This window comes from Diceros bicornis, chromosome 28 (genome assembly GCF_020826845.1).
Source record: "Diceros bicornis minor isolate mBicDic1 chromosome 28, mDicBic1.mat.cur, whole genome shotgun sequence".
Taxonomy (NCBI): domain Eukaryota; kingdom Metazoa; phylum Chordata; class Mammalia; order Perissodactyla; family Rhinocerotidae; genus Diceros; species Diceros bicornis.
The window spans coordinates 40,128,743-40,139,883 of NC_080767.1; positions in this window are offsets into that span (position 1 = coordinate 40,128,743).

Sequence of the window (11,141 nt, forward strand, 5' to 3'; positions counted from 1 at the left end):
TGCACACGAGTGGCACACAATGATGCAGGTGGTCACATATTCACTCAAATGTGCACACAGTCACCCAAAGGCAGGGAGATTCTCCAAGACACGCACACACACACTCCCACGTGCAGGACAGCACACACAACCCCAGAAGCCGCAATGCACCCCGACTCCCTGCAAGTCTGCTGACAACGATGGCCACCCGGCGTCCCCAGACCCAGCAAGCATGCTCCCTCAGGGCCCACTCGTGCCAGCTCCTGGCAGGGCTGGTGAGAGGGGAAGGAGGCACGAGCTCTGTGCAGGGATATCCCGGTCCCAAGTGGCTGGGAGGGAAACTCTTCTCGAAATCCTGAAGATCTGCAATCGCCTGCTGTGAGGAGGCAGGTGCGTGGTACTGGGTGCTCAGCCTTCCACACTGGGCACTGCCCACCTGCCCCCAAAGCCCAGAGCTGTTACCTCCCTGGCCACCCAGGCCTCAGGCCAGGGGGACTGCCTCAAACTTGAACTTCAACTCTGAACAACTAGAGGGTCAAAGGGCACCCCCAAGCAACTTTCTGGTCAGGACACCTGTTAGGGGGGTCAAAGGCCTGTGACCTTGGCCTCAGGGAGGAAGGAGATCCAGGTGGGGCTCATTGTATGGCCTGGGCAATTCACTCAACTACTCTGGGCCCCAGTGTCCCCACTTGGAAAAAATGTGTGGATTCAACTCAGGGCCCACCCCCCTGCTCCCCAAGGGCAGTCAACAGTGCCTGTCTTCACAGCTGGTGGGCCACACGGCCATCTCTGTTCTTGGAGGGAAGCAGACATTTCCCTCCCCCTGCGGAGGACCTGCCTGTGCCCGGTGCCTCGGGAACATTTCACACACTGTGACATCTAGGAGTCCACAGATGAGGTGACCCAGGCAGGCGGGAGTTGACGAACCTACCTGTCTGGGGTCCTGCAAGTCCAAGACAGGGCTCCCACTGGCCCCCAGACTTCTCTTTCCACCTTGACCTCTAGACCGCCTCCACACCTTGCCCATCCAGGAGCCAGGGCCCCTCGTGACAGACGTGATAGACAACAGAGGTTGATGGAGATAATCAAGGCTGGGTTCCCCTCTCCCTCCGGCCACAGCCCAGACAGATGGGGGTGGGTGGGGCAAGAATCCCGAGGGAGTAGATTCAGTTCAGGTGGTGGCGGCCCCAAGGGCTTAATACTCCCCTCCTCCACCACATTCTCCCCTCCCACTGGCCAAGGGTCCTCTTCTCTCAACCGGCGGGACCACTCCCTGCCCACCTCAGCTCTACAGAGTGGGGGGCACCCCTGGAAACTCCGGTGGTGTCCAGAGAAGAGGCCCTGTGCCTTCCCAACAGAACCAATTCTGGATCCCAACCCAGAGAGGCGGGAGGGCTTGGGGTGCCCCCAGCCCCGGGGTGGACCCCGCCCCCTCATCCTGGAGGAAAGGACGAGCTGAGCAGCCTCAATTCGGTTAATTAAGCACCCACCGCGCAGCGAGCCAGGCTGGCTGGGGACAGCGCTCCTGGACCCCTGTTCCCTCTGCGCCCGTGGCCTCCTGCCTCTCCTCCCCGGCCGCCCGCGAGGGGTGCTCACCTCGTCCGCCCGCACGCTCGGCGGGACCACCAGCATGAACGCGGGCGGAGGCCGCAGCTCGCCTGGGCCCGGGGGCAGGGGCGCGCCGCCTGCTCCCGCCCGGCGCCCGGCCCGGCCGCGCCCCCGCGCCCCGCTCGCTCCGGGCTCGCCCGCCGCCGCCCGGGGCCCGGGCCATTGTCTGCGCGCCCTCGCCCCGCCCCTCCTCCGCCGCGCGGCGCCCGAACGGGGGCTGCCGGGCAGAGTCGCGGCGCCGCAGCAGCCCCCGCCGCTGCCCCCGGACCGAACCGCTGCCCGGCACAGGGGGCCACGGGGGCCTCCCCCAACTCCGGAGGTGGGCACGCCCCCTCCCCGTTTGGCAGGTGGGGCCGGGGAGGCTCTGATGGGTGAGGTTATGGCCCAAGGTCTCACAGAGCGTGACTGGTCAAGGTCAGACTAGAATCCAGGCTCCCTGAGGGCACTTAGGAACCCTAGGGGGGAGGGTCACCAACAGTCCCACCCTGCACTGCCCTCCCCAGAGGGAACGCCTGAGGGCCACTGGGTCTCACACCCTTCAGGCTCTGAAATCCAAAAATCCAACCGGCCTGGCCGTCTGGCCCCGCCCGCTCTCTCCTCCATTCCACCGGTGGCATGGCGCTGGCCTGTGGTCAGGGGCTCTGGCACCTCTCTCCTTCCCGCTGGACACAGCCCCCATTTGTGTCCTCATTGCTGCTGGGCACAGGGTCAGGCCCACAAACTAAAGCAGCCCCTAAAGAGCCCACTGAGCCGGATTTCCTTCAACCCCACAGCAACCCAGAGATGGGTATTTTCCACACAAAACTAAACCCATAGAGTTTAGCTTTAGGACACCCAGGAATAAGTGTTGAGTGGGGACACAGACACAGGTGTCCATCTCCAAAGCCAGTGGCCTTAACCATGAGGCCGCCTGCCTCTCTGTGAGCACCAGGATGGAAGCAGGCAGGCAGAGAAGGAAGCGGTGACTGGCCTGGTCCTGGCCCCTCACCCTCCTGCCCCAAGGACCCAGGAGGTGGCATAATTTACAGGGCAGTGTTTATGCCCTGAATGATGAACACACAGGCACAGGGGTAGATGGGGCTAGAGATGGGGAAACTGAGGCCAGTGAGAGGGGACATGCCAAGGTCACACAGCTAGTCTGTCTCAAAGCTGGCCCAGAACTGCAGTCCCCTATTCCAGGGGTGCTTACCCCCGCCCCCCAGCCACACCCTGCTCTGCCATCCTGCCCCAGGCCCAGGTGGCTCATGGCTGCAGGGTGCAGGGGGGTGCAGAGCACAGGGCACCATGCCCAGCCCCCCACTCTGGCTGGCACCTGGCACCATCCGCTGAGCCCTCTGACCCTGCATTTTCTGATATTCTGCCACCGTCAACTGTCACTCCAGGAAATAGCCTCTGTTGCTAGGGGACTGGCCTGATGCTAGGCTGGCAGGGTGGGGCAATGGGGACTGGGGAGCAGTCAGAGGTTTCCCTCAGGAAGGATCCAGGGGGCGGGGGGGGGAGGGTGGGAGTGGATCAGCCACGAGGAGTAGCTAAGGTCCACACACAGGCCATTGGAAAGCCCCCAGCCCTTAGCCTTCCTGCAGGCAAGTATTTTGGGGGCCTGAAGTTGCCAAGCAACTGCTCTGGGTTGCCATGGGGACTCCCTCTTCTTCTGGGGCTTGTCACTTTTAGGGGGATGCCCTCTCCTCTGCACCTCCTCATCCTGGCTTGCCTGTCCAGGGAAGGGACATCGAGGTTCCATAAGCTCACTCCCTCACCCCACAGAGACCTACCAGCCGTGACCCTAGGAGAAGACTCCTTGAGGTTCAAAACTCCAGAACCCTGAGAAAATGCAGAGACCAGAGCCCAAGGCATTCATTAGAGCAGGGAGAGGAGGATAGGGGCTCATTAGCTCTGTTTATGTCTCCGCTCACACTGTTAACCACCACCTTGGGGCCTGCCCAGCCTTGACCATTGGAAGCTCACTGTAATTGGAAGGAATCTGCAGCCAGCACCCATGCCCGGCCCCTCCCAGGCTTGTCTGCACACAGGGACCAGCCCCCACCAGCCCTGCGACCACCTAGCTGTGGGAGTCCCTTCGCCTTCCAGTGCCTCAGTTTCCCCACCCATAAGTGAGGATGGCAGCGGTACCTATCTCACAGATACAGTGAGACACTGTAGCCCAAGGGCAGGCACAAGGAAGGTGCTATGGGCTGGCTGTTATTACCAGGCACCTCCACTGCACAGGACAGAGGTGCAGGAGTGGCCTGGAAGGTTACTCTGCAGAGCACGGCCCCATGCTGATGTGCCACTGATGGCAGAGTGGCCACTGAATCCAGGTCCCCAGGCTCCCAGCCCAATGCCTTCTTCCTAGGATCTATCGCTTGTCCTATACCCTTGTTCCTGCACTCCTTCTCTATCGTCTCGTCCCCTCTGATGGAAGCCAAGGCCCTCTGCATGGGCTGAGCATTCAGCACAGAGGCCCTCCATAATATCTGCTGTGTGAATCAGTCAATGACCGGCTGTCAAAGGCTAGTGGTCTTGACCTTGTGGGATTCAGAAGTGCCTAGGGACGATAGCAAGAAATGGCCTTTACTTCCCGGGCCAGGGCCACGCTGGGCACTTTGCTCCATCTCACTGATGCCCATGGGAGCCCATTCTCTGGCAGGGAGCCCAGGGCCCCTGCTCCTCCGCCCCAGATGGCCCTCCTTGCTTTGTATGAGGACAGGGCAAAACCCCACCAAGCGAGCAGTGGGGGAGCTCCAGCAGCACTGCCCCCCCTTGGGCAGAGTCTCTGGGGAAGGGACCCCTCAAGTCTTGACCTGCCCGGAAGGACCACCCATTTCCACCTGGGACACACGGCGCCCCGCCCTGCAGTAACAGGAGAGCTGTCTGGAAACCACAGGTGTAATCATAGCTGCAGGGCCCCTGGAAACAGCGGAGAAGGGGCGGCTCAGCTTGCAGGTAAAGAAGGAAACACAAACTCCTGACCATGCGGGCCTGGGCCTGGCCCTGCCGGGCTCCTTGGCCTCCCATCCAAGCCGCCACCCACTCATTACTCCGTGGCCCTGCCTTGTTTGATTTCCTCCACAGTGTGTGTCACCCCTGAAATGACTGTGCTCCTGGTCTGTTTACAGTCGAGTGTTGTCCCTCGCAACTGGAAGGTGAGACCTTTGTCTACGCCGGTGATGCTCAAAGCCATGCTAGGACAGCCACAAGGAGGTCACAGTGCCACCTGCTGGCACTGCACTAGGACGCGCCAAGCCAGGGGAGCCCCTGGCTCCACTTACACCCCACAACCCTGAGCTGGGGCCTGAGTCCCTGAGACCTCCTCAGGCCCCAACTGCTCCCCCTGTCCCTGTGGGCACCTGGGTACCTGGCCTTCGTGGGGAGAATCACTCCAATGCTCCTGTCGTGGGTTGAACTGTGTCCTGCAAAGACATGTTGAAGTCCTAACCCCCCGCACCTGTGAATGAGACTTTACTTGGGAATAGTGTCTTTGGAGATGGAATCAAGTCAAGATGAGGTCATACTAGATTAGGGTGGACCTTAATCCAATGAATGGTGTCCTTAGAAGAAGAGGGAAAATTGGACAGGGACACAGGAGGCCATGTGAAGACGGAAGCAGAGTTTGGAGTGATGCATCTACAAGACAAGGAATGCTAAGGGTCGCTGGCAACCACCAGAAGCTGGAAGAGGCAAGGAAGGATCCTCTCCTAGAGCCTTCAGAGAGAGCGTGTTGCTGCCGACACCTTGATTCTGGACTTCCAGTCTCTAGAACTGAGAGAGAATAAATTTCTGTTGTTTTGAGCCACTCAGTTTGTGCTTTTTGTTATGGCAGCCACAGGAAACTAATACAACCCCCCCACTGGACCAACCCCCACCTCTGCTACTGTGGCCAAGTGCAGCCAAGCCGATGTTCCAGGCAGAGCCCCAGGAACCTGATGATGAAGTAGGTGGTGGCCTGGGGCAGTGAAGATGGAGTGCAGGTGAGTGCTCAATAGATACCAGCCTTGATCATCATCCTCATCTTCAGCATCACGCCTCCCCTCCTCGAATCAACCCTGACCACAGGACACCTCCTTTTGGAATATCACTCTGTGCCCACCCACTGTCCAGATGAACCCAGCCAATATCCCGTGAATGATCTCCAAGACAAACCCTGCCCCAGTCGAGCCTCAGATGAGACCGCAGCCCCAGCCTCCTGGGAGACCTTGAGCAGAGGCTCCCAGCTGAGCCGAGCCTGGATCCTGGTACAGAAGCTGTGAGATGGTCAAGGTCTGTTCTTGTCAGCACTAGGTTAGGGTAATGCTGTCAGACAGTGTTGACAACCAGGACCTCCTTCCAGGCCAGGGTCTGGCCCTGCCTCCTCCTCCCTCCCTCCTCTCCTCCCCAGCTCTCTCCAGCCACACTGGCTCAGTGCTCACCTCCCCTCTGGCCAAGTTCTCTCCTGCCCCTGAGTCTCTGCACCTTTGAGCTCCCCCTCCCCCGGCACACTGCTCGCAGACGTGCAGGGCTGGCTCCTCTTGTCCTTCTGGTCACAGCACAAGTGTCCCCATGGAGGCCTTTTAGACCCATCTGGGGGCTCCCGGCCCCCACTCTAGCACCTGCTCCATTTCCCCATAGCCCCTGCTCTTCTCTTTCACGTGGATTTGCTTTCATGTTTTTGTCCCTCCCCCTCCAGGCTACGAGCTCCTGGAGCGCGGGGACCATGTGGGTACTGTCAGCACCACCCCCAGGTCAACACGGCCCTGCTCAGGGTGAGTGCTGGGGGCACAGGGGCTGAAAGAATAATGAGAGGGTCTCAGAGCCCCTCCCGCCTCTGAGCAGCTCACTCTGTGGACACGGATGCCCACGATAAAAGGTGCCTGTTGGGTCAGAGGCAGGGGGAGGCCACATTGACCCCTGGGTGTCCCTTCCCTGCTCCAGCTGCTCCATGAGCACAGTGGGCACAGCCCGCCCCCTGGTGGTCAGCCCCAGCACTGCAGCCCCAGACTGCAAACCAGAAAACAAAACACACACCTTTGTTTGGGTGTAGTCAAGGCAGCGGCTCCCCCTGGCCCCAGAGGGGCAAAGGAGCAGGACCTATAGGCTCCAGGGGTGATGTGAGGGCCCTAGATACCTCCTTTGTCCCCTCTCTCCCTCCATGGCCCTGGTGTGTCCAGTTCACTCATAAGGCCTCCTCACCCCCCCCAGGACAGTGACTCCACCCCACTTTCAAATGAGGACCCCAAGGCTCCAACAAGGATGGCCTGTCTCTGGTCCCTGGACTAGTGGCCTAATGCTCTGCCACATTCTGCACGACCCAGGGCCCAAGACCCCCAAGCCCCCAGGCTGCCCTCTGCTCAGAAGGACCTCAAGGGAGTAGAAAGCATTTTCCAAGGACTCGGAGCACAGTGGGCCATGGATGGGGAACTAAGGTCAACAGACTCTTCTATGAGCCTGTGGGACCTCTGGGGTCACCCCATCTGTGCACCCCAATTTATAGAGGAGTAAGCTGAGGCCTTCTCTCCTGTAGCCCCCTCCACACTAGGGAGGGGCGTCTCCCCCTAGTTCCAGGTGCCCAGAGTGGCAGAGGCAGGACCCCAGAAACTGTCCTCTCCAGGCTGCCCTGGGGATGGTCCCTGCCCAGCAGCCCCCTGGGCACTTTGGGGACGCGCTGGCCACAAGCCTGACATCTCTTCCCCTCCCCATGTTGTGGGCCCTGGCATGTGGCTAGTGGACTGGATGCCCCTGTCTCATGGCAGAGCTGCCTCCAACCTCTTTCTTCTTCCCCCTGTGACCTCCCCAGGGTGCACTCCTCTTCTGACCCCACTCCCCGGTCCCGTCTGTGAAGTCACTGTGTGTGTATGTAGCTGTGGGCGCGTGGGGATGCCCAGAGGAAACGGCCCCACACGGAAGGGGGTGGGCGGGGTCCCCCAGGATCTTAGGGGCTCTCATTCCCAAAGGAAACCCAATGGGAGGTTTGAGTCCTGGCCTAGGAGGCTAGAACCCTCCAATCTCCTCTGGACTGCCACCTCGTGGGCCCCGGGCCAGTCCCTGCCTGTCTATTGCCCTCAGTCTCCCAACGGTACCAGGAGGGGTTGGACGCGGAACTGCGTAAGCGCGCGCTCAGCGCGGACGCGGCGCCGTGCTCCCTCCCCCGCCGGATGGGGTGTGGGCGGGGGGCATGGGGAGGGCAGCTGGGCCAGGCCGGGCGGGGCACTCACCTGGCAATCTACCATCATCCTCAGCCCTGGCAGCGCATCGCCGGCTCCAGGGCGGGGCCCGGGGCTCGCAGAGGCCGCTCGCCTCGGCCCGCGCGCGGCGCAGGGGGGCGCCCGGCTGCGGGGCTCATGGCGCGGCCTCCCGTCCCCGCCGGGCCCGGGGCTCCGCGGCTGCCGCCGCCGCCCGCGCCACTCCCATTGTCTGCGCCGCGCCGCGCCACCGGCCGCTCGGCCCCCGCTGCTGGGTTCCGCCGGGCTGCCGGGCTCCGGCCTGGTGGGCGGGGACAGCTGAGGCCCCGCCCCAGCCCCGCCCCGGCCCGCCCGCAGGTGTGAGGGGCGGGCCCCGCCGCGCGAGCTCCCTGGGGGCGCGATCGGGGGCGTGCACGGGCCTCCCTCCCGCAGGCGGACGTGGGTGGGCTCCGCGGGGCGGGCTGGGCCTCGTGTCTACGGCCAGGCGCGCACACGGGGCCTGCGCGGGCCCGCGGACAGCGCGTGCACGTGAGCCCCGCCTTGCCGCGTGCGCGCAGTGCACCAAGGGCTCAGCGCGGGGCTGGTCTCCCGTGTCCCCCGCCCGTGCTGCCTGCTCTGTGCCTCCTACGGCCCCTAGGGCCTTGGGCCACCCAAACCCAACCAGGCAGGGGCCGCCGGGCGCTGAGCCGAGTGGGCGTGGAGGCCTGGGGACACGGGAGTCACTGCATATACACCCCCATCCTTTCGTCTTGGTCCCCGTATGCCACCTGCAGAGGCAGCTTGGTGGATGGCTGGGGTCAGGGGGACCTGGAGGCGGCAGTGGACACCCAGTGTAGGCAAGGAGAAGGTCAGGCCGCTCCTTCCCCCTCCTCCACTACCGCCCCACCACCCCGTTCCCCTTCTTCCTGCAGGACCCCAGGACTCGAGGTCCAGCCTGGTCCTGGTGGCAGCCCTGGCTGGTGTAAGAGGGGCTGGAGGGAGTCCAGGGAGGTAGAGGCCCCACCACTGGGATGGGCTGGTGTTGGGGGTAGTTTCTGTTATTAGGGAACCCCCTGGGCACTCAGTGATTTCACCCCATTTTATAGATGAGCAGTGGCCCCAGCACTCAAGGTCACTCTGCTCCAAGTGACTGTGCAGCAGTGAACGGGGGACTTGGAACTTTGCTCTTCCTCATCACTGAGCCCGTGCTGACCATCTGAGGCCTGTCCTGTGTTGGGGCTCCCCCAGCCAGGTGACCTGCTGAGTCCAAGACCTTTGGGCACCTTCATCTCCTGCTTTAATCCCAACACACTGTCCCGAGGGCGGAGTCACTGACCCCATTCTCAGTGCAGGAAACTGAGGCTCTGAGAAGTCACCATGAGCTTGCCTGTCCCAGGGCTGTGACGTGGCCCAGCTGGGGTCTGAACCCAGGTCATTCTGACCCCAAAGGCCGTGCTTGCACAGGAGCCCGAGCAGGTGAGTGGCCTCTGAGCCTAGCCTTGGAGGTGAGTCCATCGTGGATGAGGGGCTATGGAGAGGGACACTGCGGGCAGGGGGCTCTGAGGGGGGCAAGGGCTTGGCAGGGCCCCTGGGGGAGGAGGGCTCCAGGGAGGCTGGAGTGGGGTGAGGGGTGCACAAGGGGAGGGCATGTGGCCCAGATCACACAGGGCTCTGAATGTTGGACAGAGTCGGGGGTCACTGCAGGTTGAGGGCAGCAAGGGACGCAATCCAGGAGGTTTTATCAGAGCCACAGCATCTCGGAGCCGGAGGGAGCTTGGTGGGCACATTATCCACCCCTCCTAAGCATGCATCCCTAAGCCCCAGCCAGGGATGAGGCCTGACTCAGTTTCCTCCTGTGTACAGTGGTGGCGATGGAGATCGTCTGCCTCCTCCCAGGGCTGAGCATGCTGTCTGGGGGGCCCAGACCACCTACTCTCAAAGTAGTGGCCCAAGAAGAGCCGGTGTCCAGAAGTCTCCCAGCTATGATCTCATTTAACCATCATCCCAGGGCCAGAGAGGTGGCGTGACCTGCCCAGCATCCCCCAGGTTCTAGGACAGATTGAAACCTGTGTTCTTTCAGCTGCCTCACATTCACAATCATTCAACAAACATTCCTGGAGTGCCTCCTGGGTTTCAGGCACCAGGGGAAACCTGGTCAGCCAGCGTAGGTACCCTTTGGAGTGTACCAACTGGGGAAAGGGGTGGAGATAGGCAGAACATTGTAAATTATGACACAGGGTGAGGAGGATTTATGGGAACACCAAAAGGCACCCGCTCTGGAGGGGGGCACAAATCAAGGCAGGCTTCCTGGTGGAGGTGGTATCAGGAGTGAGTCCCCAGGAACTGGCCAGGTGATGGGACAGGGAGGCCTGACTAGTGGGCAGTGTGAGCAGAGGTGTGCTGGGCCAGGCCCTATGGCCGAGGGATGATGTTGGACTGGAATGGTGGGGAGGAGGCGGTTGGCCATGAAGGCACAGGAAGCTTGAGTTTCAGGGGCCTACACTGCAGGGGGCGCTGCAGACATTTTATTTGTAATTCTATTTCTCAAATAAGTACCTCTGCAATTTAGAAAACTTCAGAGCCCCTACACTGATCTGCCGCGGCAAGATTGGTGCGCAGAGCTCAGATCTGAGCCCATCAGACTGGGCTGAGGGTGGCCGGGGCTGTCTCTGGGCACTCCCACCTCGTGTCTGAGGGCCACGCCCTGGGATGGGGACCAGGGTCAGCCATATTCCCCAGGTCGGGGCACACTTGGGAAGGCTCATCAGTTGGGTCAAGGAGAGGGTGGGCCCAGAACTGGGCTGGGAGTGAGGTGGGGGCTCCTTCTTTCCTACAAGACTGATGGTGCCCAGGCCTTGGGGCCACCTCCTCCTGAGGCCTTCCCCGGTCTCCGCATCAAGCCTCGCCCTGCTCCAACCTGGAAGCTCCTTGAAGGCAGGGCCTGTTCCTTCAACACAGCCCTGTCTCACAGACCCCTCCCTGCCCTGGTAAGGTGCGGGGCACATGGGGCCATGGGTCCACCCTTGCCCCTCAGTCCAGGAAGCACCCCAGGGCCTCTCCCTGACTTGTCCTCTCCAGCCCAGGCTGTCTCCTCACACTGGTGACTGTCTGCCCACATTCTCGTGATCTGTCCCTGCTCCCGCAGGCCAAACCACAGGTTGCAGGAAGAGTGGCCTCAGGGCTGGCCCCTAGCTTTGCCAGGGGTGGCCAGGTGCCCCTCCTGATATGGCCAGAGTACACCTCTCCCTGTTCTCCACCTCCCCCTTCCGTGGCAAAGATGCTGCTGCCCCCCAGGGGAGTGGACACCAGGCCACCAAGCCCTGAACCCACCCCCCACCCCAGGCAGGCAGAACCACCGTGGGGCTCTGAAGTCCCTCCGGGGCCATGCTGGTGAGGCTGCCCTCGTGGTCCTCTAATCCT